Source organism: Rhipicephalus microplus, chromosome X, assembly GCF_043290135.1.
Source record: "Rhipicephalus microplus isolate Deutch F79 chromosome X, USDA_Rmic, whole genome shotgun sequence".
Lineage (NCBI taxonomy): Eukaryota > Metazoa > Arthropoda > Arachnida > Ixodida > Ixodidae > Rhipicephalus > Rhipicephalus microplus.
The window spans coordinates 212013150-212032066 of NC_134710.1; the positions used below are offsets into that span (position 1 = coordinate 212013150).

Genomic DNA, 18917 nt, shown 5'->3' on the forward strand with positions numbered 1-18917 from the left:
GGAAGCATCAAAGCAGTGAAGAGGAAACTTGGGATAGGCAAAAATCGGATGTATGTACTAAGGGACAAAGAAGGCAAAATAACTACCAATATGAATAGAATTGTTAAAACAGCGGAGGAGTTTTACAGAGATCTGTATAGTAGCCGGGACAACCACGACCGTATTGCAAGAACTAGCAGTAACCCAGATGACACCCCACCAGCAATGATAGAAGAAGTCAGAAAAGCTTTGGAGAGCATGCAAAGAGGCAAAGCTGCTGGTGATAATCAGATAACATTAGATCTGCTGAAAAATGGAGGACTGATTGTGTTTGAAAAACTAGCCACCTTATTTACGAAGTGTCTCTTGACGGGCAGAGTACCGGGGTCTTGGAAGAACGCTAACATCATCTTAATACATAAGAAAGGAGATGACAAGGACTTGAAGAATTAAAGGCCGATCAGCTAGCTCTCTGTAGTGTACAAGCTATTTACTAAGGTAATTGCTAACAGAGTAAATACCACATTGGCATTCAATAAACCAAAGGAACAAGCAGGATTTAGAACAAGGTACTCAACAATCGACCACATTCACACTATCAATCAGGTAATAGAGAAATGCTCAGAATATAACCAAGCACTATACATAGCCTTCATAGATTACGAGAAGGTGTTTGATTCAGAAGAAATATCAGCCGTCATGCAGACACTGCGGAATCAGGGCGTCGATGAAGTATATATAAACACCCTGCAAGAAATCTACAGGGGATCAACCGCTATCATAGTGCTTCATAAAGAAAGGACCAGAATACCAATGAAGAAGGGTGTAAGGCAGGGGGACACAATCTCCTCGATACTGTTTACCGCGTGCTTGCAGGAGGTTTTCAGAAGCCTAGAATGGGAACAGTTTGGGATAAGAGTTAATGGAGAGCACCTTAGTAACCTGCGCTTCACCGATGACATCGCATTGCTGAGTAACTCAGGGGACGAATTGCAACTCATGATTACGGAGTTAAGCAAGGAGAGAAGAAAGGTGCGTCTTAAATATAATTTGCAGAAAACGAAGTAATGTACAACAACCTCGGCAGAGAGCAGCGCTTTGAGATAGGTAATAGTCCACTTGAAGTTGTAAGAGACTATGTCTATATAGAACAGGTGATAACCGTGGAGCCGAACCACGAGACTGAAGTAACTAGAAGAATAAGAACGGGGTGGAGCACAATTGGCAAACACTCTCAAATTATGACAGGTAGATTGCCACTATCCCTCAAGAGGAAGGTATATAACAGGTGTATCTTGCCGGTACTTAGCTACGGAGCAGAAACCTGGAGACTTACAAAGAGCGTTCATCTTAAATTGAGGACGACGTGGTGAGCAATGGAAAGAAAAATGGTAGGTGTAACCTTAAGAGACAAGAAGAGAGCAGAGTGAATCAGGGAACAAACGGGGTTTAAGGATATCATAGTTGAAATCAAGAAGAGAAAATGGACATGGGCCGGGCATGTAGCGCGTAGACAGGATAACCGCTGGTAATTAAGGGTAACTAACTGGATTCCCAGAGAAAGCAAGTGAGGTAGGGGGAGACAGAAGGTTAGGTGGGCAGATGAGATTAAGAAGCTTGCGGGTATAAATTGGCAGCAGCAAGCACAGGACCGGGTTAACTGGCAGAACATGGGAGAGGCCTTTGTCCTGCAGTGGACGTAGTCAGGCTAATGATGATGATGATGATGATGATGATGATGATCATGATGATGGTGACAAGATGAAGGTGTTACAGGCCTACGCGCCTACATCAAGCCATGATGATCATATGGTCGAAAGCTTTTATGAAGACGTAGAGTCAGCCATTAATATAGTAAAGACCGTAATGCGAATTAAAGGGCGACTTTAATGCCAAAGTAGGCAAGAAACAGGCTGGAGACTATGCAGTGGGGGAATATGGCATCGGCTCTAGAAATGCCAGAGGGGAGTTATTAGTAGAGTTCACAGAACGCAAAAAACGAGTTATTTATACCTTTTTCAGAATACGGGCTAACCGTAAGTGGATGTGGCGATGCCCTAATGGCGAAACTAATAATGATATTGACTTCATTCTGTGTGCACACTCAGACAATGTACAGAATGTAGAAGTAGAGGGCAAGAATACATGCAGTTACAATATAATGGTAAGAGCTGGCATATACCTAGATTTCAGAAAGCAAAGACAAAAACTCATACGCAAGAAGGAGACAAATAATCTTAAGAGGCGACAAACGATGAAAACGTGAAATGCAACCGACAAAATCGAGCTAGTGGAGCTTTTGAAGTTAATCAATAGGTGTAAAGTACTCGACATCAGAAGGTATAACATATATAGAATTGAGCAGGCTGTAAAAAGCGGCAGAAGCCTAAAAGCTACGAAGGCAGACTTGTGCATAGGAAAAAATTGAATGTATGCTTTAAGAAACAAGGAAGGCAGTGTGATAACTAATATGGATAGGATAGTCGAGATGGCGAAGAAGTTCTACAGAGGGCTCTACAGAAGCCAAAATAACCATGATGTTATGGGGAGAAACTATAATAGTCCTAGAGAATTCAACACACTACCAGTAACGACAGGGGAAGTAAGGAAAGCCCCAAAAGGAATGCAAAGAGGCAAAGCCACTGGCGAGAATAAAATAACAAGGAACCTCCAGAAAGATGGCGGAGAAATTAGCCACCTTATATACCGTCACGTGCTACAAAAGGTCTTCAACTCGGAAGAATTGAGCCTGCGGGGAGACGCACCGAAAAGTGGCAAGATGGGTGCTTCAATAATCAACTACTAACCAAAGCAATCGCTGCTCCAGAACATCGCCTTCCATTCTAGCGGGCAGCCATGGCTTGTGCTCACCGTACCTAGCGGTCAAGTGGCATTATTTTCTTCTGAAAAAAAAGTGGGCAAATCGGACATTACCGTCCGATTTGTGTACTTGCTTTCTTTAGCAAAGTAATCGAAAAGCTTTTTTTACTTGTGTTTGATGTGCTATCTGCTTAAATTTAACCTACTCTCTCCCCACCAATTTGGTTTTCGACCTGGCTACTCGACAGAGCTCGCCTTGCTCAGCTTTACTGACCGAATTAAACAAGCCATAGACGATGGATTACTTACTGGGGCAGTTTTTATTGACCTCACGAAGGCTTTCGACACAATTAACCACCGGATCCTTCTGTGTAAACTTGAATTTTTCGGAATTGTGGGTCCCGCTTTGCAGCTCATTCGCAATTACTTAACAAATCGCTTACAGGTAGTTTATGTCAATAACATTGCGTCATCTGCTAAGCCAGTTACCATGGGCGTCCCTCAAGGTTCAATCTTAGGCCCTCTTATATTCCTACTTTTTATTAACGACCTACCTAGTTCCCTTAACCATACTAACTGTCTTCTTTACGCCGATGACACTACTATTTTTACATCCCAGAAAACAACTGCTGAACTTGAAAGTAGCTTAAACTCCAATCTCTGTAATATTTGTCAATAGTGTGTTAACAATCATCTTTATATGAATCCCTCTAAAACTACATTTGTGGTGTTTTCATCCGCACAGAACACATTTCCCTCACCAGTTTCCGTATCTCTTAACAACCATATTATTTCCGTATCGGATCATGTGAAGTTCTTAGGCGTAATACTAGACAAGCATTTGAAATATAACTATCATGTACTCTCAATATGAAAAAAAAGCTTCTTTTGGCATTCATGTTCTCATTAAAGCCCGCCCTTATTTTCAGTCACGCATTATTTTATCATTATACTATGCATATATTCATAGCCATCTTTCCTATTGCATTTCATCCTGGGGTAATACATATGCCAGTCACCTGGAGCCCCTTCTACATCTTCAGAAACGGGCACTACGTCTGATCGCCTTCGCTCCATTTCAATCGCCTTCTACGCCACTCTTTATTTATTTTTCCGTGCTTCCAATTAATCTTTTATTCACTCTCAAGTTAGCTATATTGATGTACCGCCTCATTTATCATGGTCTATGTGTTTCAGGGCTATCCACACAACATCTTGTCAATACTAATAACACCAGGTTTTCAGCCTGTCACAATTTTCTTCCCCTAAAGTGCGTAGCAATTATGGAGAACTAACTCTTAAATTTACAGGTGTATCCGTATGAAACAACATACCACTTGAAATAAAGTTATGTCCCACATTCTATTCGTTTCGCAAAATGTTTAAAGAGTACCTAATCACAAAACGTGTTTTCTAAACTCTGCCGTCGGGCCTTACTCCTAATTTTAGTATTTATTTTACTCACTATACCACTTGCTGTTACACAGAACTTTTCTTGCCTTGTTGTTATGAAATTTTAACCATTCTTTGTTTAATTCGTACAAAGTGTTTTTCACTGCTTGCTGCATTGTTATCGCACTTGACTTATTCTCTAACGGAGGTCCCCTCGACAGTTTTCTAACTTCGGGACCTCCTCTGTACTGTAGAATTTTATTCATGTAAATGTATGCATTCCTGAAATAAAGTTTGATTTGATTTGATTTGATTTTGATGCTCGGAAAGTACAAAGGCAAAGTCGGGGCGAACCACCAAAAGTACACGCATACAAAAAAACAGCAATAAGGTTCACGCGCAGTCGCACTACCGCGTGAATTACGGCTCCAGTCGCACTACGTGTACAATCTCCGAGGAGCGCCTTCGCCGACGTGGCAAGAAGGCGCTGTCAGGGACTACCTCGTAGTTCACGTCGTTCACGCGTCGCAACAGTTTGTTTGGTTCGAAGTAGTGACTGAGCAGTTTTTCTGACAATCCCTGGTGTCGGACTGGAATCCACACCCAAACTTCATCGCCTGGATGGTATTCAACTTGTCGATGGCAAGCGTTGTGGGGCATGCGTCTGCACTCTGCTGGTGCGTAATGCGTAGGCGTGCTAACTGGCGTGCTTCTTCGGCGTACTGTGTAAGCTGCACAGCGTCAGGAGTGATCAAAGCATCGCAATTGTGTGGAAGCATCGCATGCAGAGTAGTCTGGACCTCATGTCCATAGACAAGACGCAAAGGCATTATTCGCGCAGTTTTCTGAACGACAGTATTGTACGCGAATGTGGCGTACGGTAGCACCTGGTCCCAGGTCTTATGCTGGACATCTACGTACATGGATAACATGTCAGCGATGGTCTTGTTGAGTCGCTCTGTCAAGCCGTTGCTCGGCGGATGATATGCCGTGGTCTTGCGATGGCTCGTCTAGCTGAGCTTGATTACGTCATGAATGTGCTTGGCCGTGGATGCTGTTCCTCTGTCTGTGATTACGCACGACGGGGCGCCCTGTCGAAGAATGATCTGGTTTATAAAGAATTGGGCGACGTCGGAAGCCGTAGTGCATTGTAGTGCTTTTGTTTCGACGTACTTCGTCAAATAGTCGGTGGCTACAACAATTCACTTGTTGCCGGCAGATGATAGCGGAAAGGGCCCCAGTAAATCCATTCCTATTTGATCGAATGACGCTCTAGGTGGTTCTATTGGTTGAAGAAGACCCGCGGGTTTTAGTGACAGGGATTTGCGACGTTGACGTTCCCGGCAGCTTTTCACGTATCGCTTAACGAATGCGGAAAACTTAGGCCAGTAGTACGCTTGTCGAACTCGAGCGAGCGTTCGAGAAGAACCCAAGTGACCAACTAGATGAAGGCTCGTCGTGGCAGGTGAGAAGAATGTCGTCACGCATGTCAGCTGGCACAACTAGAAGATAGGTCCTCTCGTTGCCGTTGGAGTTTTTCTTATACAGGACCCCATCTCGCCGACAGAACGACGACAGACTTCGAAAAATACATCGAGGTATAGAAGAGTTGCGTCCTTCAAGGTTTTAGATAACTGCGCGAATTTCGTCGTCCGTGAGCTGTCGTGTAATCAGATCTGTTGTAGTAAGGGCCCCAAAATAACCACTGTCATCTTCGATGTCGTGGCCAAAAACTTTGACTGGTGCATGGGACAATGACTCAGCATCTTCGTGCTTGCGACCCGATTTGTAAGCGATCGTGAACTCATATTCCTGCAGACGAAGACTCCATCGTGCCAGTCGCCCACACGGGTTGGCTAACCAGCACAACGAATGATGGTCGGTCACTACATTGAAGTGGCGTCCATAAAGGTAAGGCCTAAATTTCATCGTGGACCATACAACAGCGAGGCACTCTTTCTCTGACGTGGAGTAGTTGACCTCGGCGCGAGAAAGAGTGCGGCTAGCGTACGCTATTATTCCCTCTGTGCCCTCTTGTTGTTGCACGAGGACCGCACCTAGAACCACATTGCTGGCATCAGTATGAATCTCAGTATCAACGTCTTGGTCAAAGTGAGCGAGGACTGGTGGTGTCTGCAAATGTTCCCGTAGTTAGGAGAAAGCTGCGTCCTGTTCTTCCTCCCAGACGAATGAAACATCTTCGCAAGTTAGACGAGTGAGCGGTTCAGCAATCCTCGAAAAATTGGCTATAAAGCGGCGATAGTACACGCAGAGCCGTAGAAAGCGGCGTACTCCTTTTTATTACGTGGAACAGGAAACGAGGCCACGGCGGTACTTTTGTCAGAGTCTGGTTGAATACCATCTGCACTGACAACATGTCCGAGAAACTTGAGTTCCTTTTAACCGAAGTGGCATTTTTCTGGCTTCAGTGTCAGGTTAGCAGAGCGGAGTGCTTCCACCACATTCTGCAGGCGCTTCAGGTGCTCCTCAAAAGTCGCAGAAAACACGAAAACACCAACCAGATAAACTAGGCACGTGTACCACTTTTGACCGTTAAGAACAGTATCCATCATTCTCTGGAATGTCGGAGGTGCAAAACAGTGGCCGAAGAGAAGCACTTTGAATTCATATAGGTCATCCGGTGTAACGAAGGCGGTTTTTTTCACGATCTCGTTCATCAACTTCGATCTGCCAGTAGCCACTTTTCGAGCCTATCGATGAAAAATACATGGCCCGCCGCAGTCTGTCGAGGGAGTCGTCGATGCGAGGCAGCGGATAGAAGTCTTTTATAGTCACGCTGTTAAGTTCCCTGTAGTCCACGCAGAAGCGCACCGATCCATCTTTTTTTTCTTCACGAGCACGACCGGAGATGACCAGGCACTCTTCGACAGTTGGATAACGTCATCTTGCAACATCTTTTCGAATTCAGTATTTGTCATGTCCCGCTCCTTTACCAAAACGCGGTAAGAGTGTTGTTTTATGGGCGAGGCGTCGGTAAACGTAATTATTCGGTGTATGGTGATCGGTGTCTGACGAACCTTCGAGGTGGATTCTTTAAATTGGTATAAAAGTTCACGTAGCTCGGTCTGTTATTGTTCCTTGAGGGTCGAGCTGACATCAACTTTTGCAAGTAGTCAAGTCACGTCGCTTGGTGTCGGTCTAAGCCCATCGTCGGCTGATGTAGATGTGAAGCATTCAGGAACATCTGCTATAGAGTAGGCGAAAGCGATGGCGGTGTCACAAAACAAGTGCCGGTACTCCTTACTGAAATTAGTCACAAGCAAGGCACAGTGTCCGTCATAAAGCATGACGAGGCTGCTTGCAGCGCAGACACCTAGCGCCAAAATGCCTTCAGCGACAACCTCAACATCCCGTAACTTGCCGGACACCACATCAACTTGGAGGCTTGAACGCGGAGGCAACGTGATGCTGTTGGCAGAAACGTGAAACGTGCTGTCACGGATGTTGTCAGATTTGTCGGAGGATACAGCTGTTGAAAACGTCACGGTACACTCTCGAGAACGATAATAGCGCCGTGCTCCCGCCAGAAGTCGACTTCCAGGATTAGGTCTCGGGAACAGTCACGAAGTACGAGGCAGCTGGCGAGAAACGTACGTCCCCGAATGCTCATTCTGATAGTGCACATGCCGATTGGGGTGACTCCGTCCCCACCGGCAGTACGAATTTGTGCTTCGTACCAAAGCGTAATAACTTTTTTTGTGTGCGCTGCTAGTTTTCCGCTCGTGATCGAATAGCCCGCACCTGTGTCCAATAATGCACTAACGTCGTGGTGACCGTCGACTACCACATGTATATATAAAAAAAATCTGCTGCTGGCTTTCGTCGCTGTCGTTGAGGAATCGCTCCGGGTCCGTGCTTGCGTCAGTGGGAGGCCTTGCTTGCGTCGAGTGTCATCGGCCTTGCTCCCGAAGGTTGCTGTCGTTAGTTTTCCCACCTATAGGGCTTGGCGAGCGCACCGGCGCAGCCCCTGGGAGGCTCCGAAAATTTGGAGAAGATCGCCTTGGGGATGGGGACCGCGACTGCCGCCGCAGTGGCATGCGCTGTTGTGAAAGGTAGTCTTCAATAGCTTTCGGTATTTCGCCGAATCTCGGCCGTGGCGAGTCGACGGCAAAACCCTGTAGTCCGAGGCGACGATGGGGACATTTTCGGTACACATGTCCAGCTTTACCACCGAGATAACACAATGATCGTCTGACCGGTATGCGCCATACTTCAGTTTTTTTGCCAAGCGGCTGTCAATTTTCCAAGTGCTGAATTAGCTTCAGCGAAGGAAGTGTATCCAGGGGCACAGGATTAACGAAGCGTGGGGAAAGAGGAATATATCGACTGACAGCTTCTGCGTATGATGCACGATTCGGCTCCATCGGGACAGGCGGAACATAACTGGAAGGCGGAACTTGGAGAGCCTGTCGTACTTCGTTTTTGACGAGGCTGCAAATAGACCCTGCAGTAGGTTAGGACTGGCACTGATCCTTTGTAGTTCGTCGCGTACCACCTATCGAATTAGGTCGCAGAGAGACTCGATGTTGATGCTGCTTCCTGCACCTCCGATCTCACCTACTGATGAAGCGACACTCACTTGCCTGTCGTACACAGTAGAGCGCTGCTGCAGCACTTGTTGCATGGTTGTGGCTTCGGTCGAAAATTCCGCCACGGTCTTTGGGGGACAGCGAAAAGCTGCTCCTTCACTCGCATTAAATGACGGACCTTCTTTTCTTCTGCCATTTCGGGGTCGGCTCGACGAAAAAGGCTCGTCATGTCCTCGATGTACATCTTGACACTTTCATTCGGCATTTGGAGGCGCCACTGAATTGCTCGCTCGGCTCGTTCACGGTAATCAGGATTGGCCCAACTTGCCAGCAAGCATCGACGAAAGACGCTCCACGAGGGAAAAGGCTCACGGTTTTCGTACTAAGTACGAGCTCCGTCCTCCAAGCTGAAATACACGTTCCTCATCTTGTCCAAGTTGGTCCAGTCATTGTAATCGGAGATCCGTTCGAACTGAGCCAGCCAGTCTTCGACATCCTCCAAGACGGAACCGTGGAACACCTTCGGCACACGTGGCTTCCACGGCGTATGAGGCGTGGCTGCAGCGCTTTCCAGTGCGTTGGGGGCTGCAGCGCCTTCCCTAGCGTTCGGGGGTGTGACAGACGTCATCTCGAAGAAGATGTCCACGCTCAGGAAGTAGTCCTCGCAGTGTTCGGCTTGAGCGGTGAGCAGGTGTTGTCACTGCAGGTACAGGGCTACCTGGAGGCGTTTAGAACATCGGCTGTGTGTTACCCAGCAGTTCCACCAGATGTCACGTGCTACAAAAGGTCTTCAACTCGGAAGAACTGAGCCGGTAGGGAGACGCACCAAAAACTGGCAAAATGGCTGCTTCAGTAATCAACAACTAACCAGAACGCGCGCTGCCCCAGAACATCGTCTACCATTCTAGCGGGCAGCCATGGCTTGTGTTCGCCGTACCTAGCAGCCAAGTAGCAATACAAAGTGTCTCTTGTCGGGAAGGGTACTAGAATCTTGGAAGAACGCGAACCTCATCTTAATCCTTAAAAGAGACACTGGACTTGAAAAATTACAGGCCAATCAGCTTACTTTTCGTTCTTTACAAAGTATTTACGAAAATAATAGCTAATGGATTAGGATGATATTAGAGTTCAATTAGCCAAAAGACCAAGCAAGATTTCGTATCGGCCACTCCAGGGTATACCATATTCATACTATCAATCAGGTAATAGAGAAATATGCTGAATACAACCAACCACTACACATCACTTTTATAGATTACGAGAATGCGTTTCACTCAGTCGAGGCATCAGCAGTAATGCAGGCAATACGGAATCAGGGCATCGAAGAACCCTACATAAACATACTGGAAGAAATCTACAGAAGATCCACAGCCACCATAGTTGTCCATAAAAAAGTGAAAGAATTCCAATAATGAAGGGTGTAAGGCAGGAAGACACGATCTTTCCAATGCTATTCCCCGCGTGTTTCGAGGAGGTATTCAGGACCCTAACCTGGGAAGAATTCGGAATAAGAGTTAATGAAGAGTTCCTTAGTAACCCTCGATTCGCCGATGACATTGCCTTCACGAATAACTCAGGGGACGAATTACAGTTCATGTTTACTGAACTGGACACGGAAAGCAGGAAAGTAGGTATGGAAATTAATATACACAAAAATAAAGTAATGTGCAACAATATGGGCAGAAATTAGACCTTTGTGATAAGTGGAGAGGTGCTGGAAGTTCTTAGGAAGTGTGTCTACTTAGGAAAGGTAATAAGCGCAGAGCCGAACGACGAGATCGAAGTAACTAGAAGAATAAGAATAGGGTGGAGCACAATTGGCAAACACTCCCAAATTATGACAGGTAGATTGCCACTATCCTTCAAGAGGAAGGTATATAATAGTTGCATCTTGTCATTACTTACCTATGGAGCAGAAACCTGGGGGCTTACAAAGAGAGTTCAGCTTAAATTGCGGACGACACAACGAGAAATGGAAAGGAAAATGAGAGGTGTGACCTTAAGAGACAAGAAGAGAGCAGAGTAGGTCAGGAAACAAACCCGGGTTAAGGATATCATAGTTGAAATCAAGAAAAAGAAACGGACATGGGCCGGACACGTAGCACGTAGGCAGGATAACCGGTGGTCATTGAGGGTAACTGACTGGATTCCCAGTGAAGGCAAATGTACGAAGGGGAGACGGAGAGTGAAGACCGGGTTGATTGGTGGATCATGGGAGAAGCTTTTGCCCTGCAGTGGGCGTAGTCAGGCTGCTGCTGCTGCTGCTGATGATGATGATAATGGAGTCACAATTAGGGCTTTCAGTTATGCAGAATTTGAAGTCTGAGAAGTTCCCTTTGATTCACGTGTTGTGATTATCTTTAGGCATACCTTGCAGCGAGCTTTTCCACAGGGATGGAACCTTGACTGAATTTTGGAGGGGCTTGTTTTTGCTTCGACAAGAATGTCCTTCAGGTTTTTATCCCTGCGGTACACCACGTGAGGTGGCTCCACGAAGATTGAAGTTATTCGTTTGATTTGCCTGTTATGTCCTTCAGGTTTTTTATCCCTGTGGTTTTTTATCACGTGAAGTGGCTCCGCTAAAATTGAAGTTAGTCGTTTGCTTTGCCTGATTATGTTGAAATCGCGGGAAAAAACGCTGTTGACTCGTGGCACTGATGAAGAGTAAGTTCCAGAGAAGGCAAACGCAGGAAGAGGAGACAGAAAGTTAGGTGGGCCTATGAGATTAAAAAGTTTGCGGGTATAACGTGGCAACGGAAAGCACAAGACCGGGTTGATTGGCAGATCATGGGAGAAGCTTTTGCCCTGCAGTGGGCGTAGTCAGGCTGTTGCTGCTGATGATGATGATAATGGAGTCACAATTAGGGCTTTCAGTTATGCAGAATTTGAAGTCTGAGAAGTTCCCTTTGATTCACGTGTTGTGATTATCTTTAGGCATACCTTGCAGCGAGCTTTTCCACAGGGATGGCACCTTGACTGAACTTTGGAGGGGCTTGTTTTTGCTTCGACAAGAATGTCCTTCAGGTTTTTATCCCTGCGGTACACCACGTGAGGTGGCTCCACGAAGATTGAAGTTATTCGTTTGATTTGCCTGTTATGTTGAAATGGTGGGAAAAAACGCTGTTGACTCGTGGCACTGATGAAGAGTAAGTTCCAGAGAAGGCAAACGCAGGAAGAGGAGACAGAAAGTTAGGTGGGCCTATGAGATTAAAAAGTTTGCGGGTATAACGTGGCAACGGAAAGCACAAGACCGGGTTGATTGGCGGATCATGGAGAAGCTTTTGCCCTGCAGTGGGCGTAGTCAGGCTGTTGCTGCTGCTGCTGCTGATGATGATGATGGAGTCACAATTAGGGCTTTCAGTTATGCAGAATTTGAAGTCTGAGAAGTTCCCTTTGATTCACATGTTGTGATCATCTTTAGGCATACCTTGCAGCGAGCTTTTCTGCAGGGACGGCACCTTGACTGAATTTCGGAGGGGCTTCTTTTTGCTCTGACAAGAATGTCCTTCAGCTTTTTATCCCTGTGGTTTTTTATCACGTGAAGTGGCTCCGCTAAAATTGAAGTTAGTCGTTTGCTTTGCCTGATTATGTTGAAATCGCGGGAAAGTACGTTGTTGACTCGTGACACTGTTGAAGAGTAAGTTAGTACAAGGTTTGTTTGGGAAGTCGTTTTTGGTACTCTTTTTGGGCCCTTAATTATATTATTCCAATTCACGTTGCGAGCACGTAGTATGGCAACGTCAATAATGTCTTCGGGATAATTTTGTTGCAATAGTGAATGCTTTAGGTGCTCTGCGTGTCTGTCGAATTCCTGTATATCGGTGCATATTCTTCGGTACCGGTAGGCCCGAGAATATGGAATACCCGTTTTGCAATGCCTTGTGTATTTTGGGGAGCAAATAGAATCGACCGAAAACAGAATGGGTCGGTAACATTGCTTTTAACATTTGGCGGTAAATTTTCTTGTCCCGGCGAAGATTATTTAGGGTTCCTTTGATCTTGCTTTCATATTCGGGAGTGGGATCCATTAGGAGTTTTTTGTAGAAATTTTTGTCTGATAGTTGTCGTTCTCCTTCCTTTAGGTAGTCCGACGTGTCTAGAATTACTATGCAGCCCCCTTTATCAGGAGGTTTGATGGAAATTTCAGCGTTTTTTCGTAGTTCATCGAGTGCCCTTCATTCTGATTTTGAAAGGTTATTTCTAGATGGCCGATTTTTTATACGCTCTGATGATGTATTTTTGAACAGCTGATATATACATATCGAGGTGTTTGTCCCTCTGCTGACTTGGACACACGGAACACATTTTATTCACACGCATTATTTTTTAACTATAAAGCATTTACTCATATCTCATAATTCCGAGTATTTTGTTTTTCTTTTTTTTCTCTTTCGCTCTCTTTCTCGTTTTTTTCTGCAAACAACAGAAGTCATTTTCTATCACCCTTCTGCGTTAAGTGGCGAGTTGAACCACTTGTCATCACCGCTTTTCAGGGGTGGTTTAGTAGTGCTTGTACCCGGCGTAGTAAGGTGCCGCCGCGTAGGCTGGTCCGACGAGCTTAGCGGCGGGTGCTGCGTAGGCGATGGCGCCGTAGGCGGGCGCAATGCCGTAGCCTAGTGGCCGTAGCCATGTCCATTACCGTGGCCATAACCGAGGGCCAGCGCAGGGTAAGCCGGGGCCACAGCCTTCACTACGGGGGCAGCGTACGCCACTGGCGCGGCCACCTTAACGGCGGGCGCGTAGACGGCGGGCGCGGCGACCTTCAGGGGCGCAGCAGCCAGCACGGGCGCCACCGAGTGCACCGTCTTGGTCGCGTACGACGTGGCTACGGGAGCCACGGCATAGCCGTGAACCAGGGGCGCAGCGTACGCCACTGCGGGCGCAGCCACAACACCAGCATGCACGGACGTGCACGCGGCAACGAGAAGAGCGAGGGCGCTGATCACCTGCGAACGAAAAAGCGTGTCACACTTGTAAGGCCCCTGGACCACTCCTAGTTACAAAGGTGGGAGAGTGGTTACATCTCGCCCTCACTACCCTTCCTACAGGCGTTATGTCGCCTTCGCCGCTTCCATGATTTGTCGCCACCAATCACTCTATTCTTGTCCGTACAGTCCTTCCGATTATGAAAGTATTCACGGAGGCAAAGATTACGCGCAGTTATCGAGGTCTTAGTACGGTTCAAATTCATTGAATCTACCGTATGATAGACGAAAGGTTAAGCCTCTCGACAAAAGTTGTAGCTTAGCGGATGTAAGCGTTGTATTGGACAGATTGAAGGCATTGTTCTCATAAGTTTTTGGCAGCTCTCGGCTATCCCGTGGCATGAAAGTGTCACCGTCATATTCGAGAGTCAGGCTGTTTCGATTGAGATTACGCTGTAGTTCCGCGTTCCCATATTTCCCTTCAAATATAGGTTGTGGTATGCATGGTCCCTGGCGTTCTTGTAGGGTCTCATTCCCATTTTCCTGTAGCCAAGCAGTGGAGCTTCTCCTGTGCCTATAAAATTTACTAAGTTTTACTATTGAAGTTTCGCCTGTGTTTATTTAGTTCATATCTTTCCAGTTCTCTTGCCTCATGCTCTCCGAGATTAGATACCAATATCTGCGTAACCTCCGCGACGTTGTATTCGGCGGCCTTACGCTCACTATTGTCCGCAATGACCCGAGTCAGTTGCAAGGACGCTACTAGTAATATTTTTTCCCCACTTCTCTCTGCTTCAATTAGTAGAGACATTAAGCGGTTGCAGGCTAGGCGGAGGCCCTTAGGTGCAATTTGGTGAGATAGATATTTGGTTAATTGCTCCACATCTTTTTCGTATTGCACCCGTTTTTCAATTCTTTTCCTAATCGATAGAAATGACTGGGACCATGCGTGTTTGAGACTGCCCGTACCCTTTGTTTCCGCGTGTCATTTGAAAGCAGCCACCCTAGTCTTTGCCGCGTTCATCCACCTGGTGTCACCCGTGTGCTCAGATTTGGGTGCACGTTAAAGAACCCCAGGTGGTCTAAATTTCCGGAGCCCTCCACTACGGCGTCTCTCATAATCATATAGTGGTTTTGGGACGTTAAACCCCACATATCAATCAATCACCTGGTGTCACGCCTCGGTGGTGGGAGTGGCTACGTCGTCACTGCTGGGGCCCTGGAAGCTTCTGTGTGTCCCTCGGCTCCCTGTTGTTGAGTGGGCTTGGCACAGGGGTTGGCCGTGCATGCGGTTGCCGCCTATCTCCATGCCACTGACGTCCATCGTAGCTGTACTCTCGTGTGCTGTGCCAGCAGCGCGACTCCCTCGAAGTTCGCATGTAAGCCGTCAGCAGCCAGGAAGCGGCACAGCGGGAGTGTTGAGGAACCATGTTCTACATACTAGACGCCTGCTCCCAACAACCCGTCTTGGCAAAGACGGCGGGCCTCTCTGATGAATTGTTGTACCCCCCTAATAAACCCAGACAGTGATCGCCAGTTCGAGTCACGTCATCGGCGATCGGGTGCACGAGGCAGTGGCAGACTAACATGCAGTATCGTGATATTCGAGCGCATCTGCCTCACCCGTTGCAACGCCTCCCTCAATGAGTCCAGTGGCCTTGAAGAGCCTGTTTTCATGATGTCTGTGGTGCCCACATGCAGAAACAACGTGTCCACCTGGTCCGGTAGGTACCCAAGCAGTGCAGGTACATCCGGAAACATAGCACCGTCATAATAGATGAAGCACGGCGTCGTCGAGTCGTTCGTTAGACATACTGCATGATAGAGTCCCCGATGACGGCACACTTCGTAGAGTAATTTGAGTATCTTCGTGACCACTGCTTCGTTGATGTGTTGGCAGCCATGGTTCAAGCCACTGAAAGTATTATTTCAATGGGTCAGTTCCTCTTGATGAATATATGGGATATAACACAACGAAAGCGTTGTCAACAAGGATAAATATATTTATTTCGTAGCAGTTTTGGGAGGGAACCTCCCTTCGTCAGAGAATGAGTTAGACTAACGTAGACGTTCAAACTTGTTTGCTGCCGCATCCCTCTCGCCTTGAAAGACGTTTGCTAGAGTGAAAAAAGAACTGTAAATGCTGAGCACAAAACGATAGTTATAGCGCGAGAACAAAACGACGACGCAGAGACAAGAAAGACACGAAGGGTGTCGTCGTTTTGTTCTCACGCTATAACTATCGTCATGCCATACCAACTAGCCCAAGCTGCTACACTTCTGAGCACAAAACCAGAAGTCGGTGTAAGACCACATCAGGTTCTCATCCTGTGCTGGCCAATTCTCGACGTGTGTGGGGCCATCCAAGATTGCCGCCGCGGTGGCGGAAGGGGCCCGCGCCACCGCGTTTGAAGGGAAGAGTGTCCCCTTAATTGGTTGATCCACTTTCACCTTTTATCTTCATTCGTTTCGCTTCATTGGCCTTCAAGTTGTAGGCGAGCGTAAACACTTCACTTTGTACAGCAGGCGAAGAGAAAAAAAGAAAAGGGAGAAAGAAAAGAACAAGAAAAGACTGTACACGTCGAGTCAGTCAGAAAACAAGGATGGTCGGTAGACGATATTTATAGCGCGAGAACAGAATGACGACCAAGAGACAAGAAGGACACGAGCGCTAACTTTCAACCTAGTTTTGTGCAGAGCGCGAAAACATATAGAGAAGACAGTAAACCATGTAAATAAAAACCATGTGGCGCAAAGAGCAATGCATGAGTGAGGGGAAAACACAAAAGCACAGAAAAAGGCAAAGAAAAGTCTCTAAGAAAACGAAACAGAAAAGTAAAAGAAATAGAACAGTTTGCGCACACCGAAACCTTCGAGGAACCTTAGTTCTTTCTCGGACAGAGACATGGAGGGCTTGCTAATACATGACACATGTTCGCGTTCCATCTGCGCGGCCTCGACGATAACTCGGCTGCGCTCATTTATGTGCTTATACAGCAGTCACTGTGTCCTTGAAAAGGGGCACACAGTTGTACTCAATGCAGTACTGAGCAAGAAAACCATCTTTCCCGCTTCAAACATTGTCAGCGTGTTCTCTCAGTCGATCGTTCAGACACCTTTCGGTCGTTCCCACATAACGCTCTGTTGCTGGCCGCGCCTCACCAGAGGATTCGGACAGATGCATCTCAGAAGGCGTCGACGTGTTCCTACGGGGTAAGCCTACCAGCACCGACCTTCCGTTGCGGAAGACGGCCAAGTTTCTTAGAGACAATGAACTTTGTGTCATGCCGTCAGATAAGGAGGGTGGTTTCGCTGTTCTTCCTAATTGCTTGTACTTACGATAGGTGGTCACAGCTATTGGCTCTGCTTTCAAATGTTGTACTGACATTCGTCTAGATAGAGTAAGAACGCAAGCCAAGGAAATGTGTCGCAAACTAGAGATGATACAATTAGCACAGCATACTAGTAAAAGTGACAAAAATGATTGATTAATGTGTAGGATTTAACGTCCGAAAACCAACTAATGATTAACTAAAGAGACGCCTTAGTGGTGGCCTCCGGAAATTTTGACCACCTGGGGTTCTTTAACGTGCGCCCAATTCTGAGCACACGGGCCTACAACATTTCCGCCTCCATCGGAAATGCAGCCGCCGTAACCGGGATTCAATACCGCGACCTGCGGGTCAGCAGCCGAGTACCTTAGCCACTAGACCACCACGGCGGGACTGCCAAGGAAGTGCTTATTTTGAAATAAAATCCCGTCTTAGTGCTCTGCATTGCTTTGGCGCACTTCAAATTTCCCGCCTAAATAGAGTCTGACGTCACTGTTGCAAAACATTGCCCGACTTTACTGCGTGGCCACCGACACTAATAGCAGCAGAGGGAAAGTAGCGTGAGCCACAGCAGCAACAACGGCCATTGAACAATGTTTAGCCATAGTCTTCACTATATCAGGTTACGGCCGGACTAGATTGCACCTGCGCGGTTCGAATGAACCCCGATAGATGGCACGACTTGTTACCTAAGTATAGTGAACAAGATACCTACAGTAACTGTATACGCTACCTTTAGGTAGTAGAGTAGCGCATTTGGTTTACAACGACGCTAGCAACAATGCACTGCAGAGATGTTTGTGCACAGCCCGCACCGCCGAAAGTGAATGCTTGCCGTCTCCGTGAAATCTGTCAAGTGACCATCGTGCGCTCTGTAGCTCGTTGGCTACGACAAACTGGTGCTTTATTTGATTTACATAAATATCCCTAAGCTGCAACATTAAAGTATGTGCGTATAATCGGCACCATTTTAAAAAAAAAGACATACTGAAATGAGCAATGCTGTAGACTTAGTGGGGCTAATGTCCCTAGCCAAACAGGTTTCCAAGTAGTGACTACCTCACCTTTCCTCCTCGCTCATTTGCCTGGAGCGCCGCCTAGAAGGTTCAAAACCTTCATAAAGAAGAGGAAGTTTTCGTTCATTTGCTACGGCAAATAGATGTGAATGAAACAAAATTGAAAAAAGGGGGTCGTAGAATAAACGGTTGCCTATTTGAATAACATTGGAGATACAATCTCCCCAATGCTATTTACCGCGTGCTTAAAGGAGGTTTTCAGAAACCTAGAATGGGAAAAGTTAGGGATAAGAGTTAATGGCGAGTACCTTAGTAACCTGCACTTCGCCGATAACTATGCATTGCTGAGTAACTCAATGGACGAATTGCAACTCATGATTACGGAGTTAGACAAGGAGGGCAGAAAAGTGGATCTTGAAATTAATCTGCAGAAAACTAAAGTAATGTACAACAACCCCGGAAGAGAACAGCGCTCTGAGATAGATAATAGTGCGCTTGAAGTTGTGAAAGATTACGCCTACTTAGGGCAGCTAATAACCGCGGATCCGAACCACAGGATTGAACTAGAAGATTAAGAATAGGGTGGACAACATTTGGCAAGCACTCTCACATCATGACTGGCAGATTGCCACTATCCCTCAGGAGGGAGGCATATAACAGCTGCATCTTAATGGTACTAAACTACGAAGCAGAAACAGAGCCAAAAGGGTGACGAACAATAGTACTCGCCTGGCACCAGTCGCTGTATTGTTTGCGCCCCACAAGTGGTTTTGGGACGTTAAACCCCACATATCAATCAATTATGCGCACCACAAATGTTTTTGACCTCTGAAACGTTAGGTGATCCTCTATCTACGTGAAACCACAGAAAATGTCGATTGTACCTGAATACTAGTAGCAGCA

General features: G+C 46.6%; 1 pseudogene; it reads right to left on the reverse strand.

Annotated features, from left to right (window-relative positions):
• Positions 1 to 13122: 13122 nt before the first annotated feature.
• Positions 13123 to 16952, reverse strand: LOC119187712 (uncharacterized; annotated as a pseudogene).
• Between the last annotated feature and the right edge of the window lie 1965 nt (positions 16953 to 18917).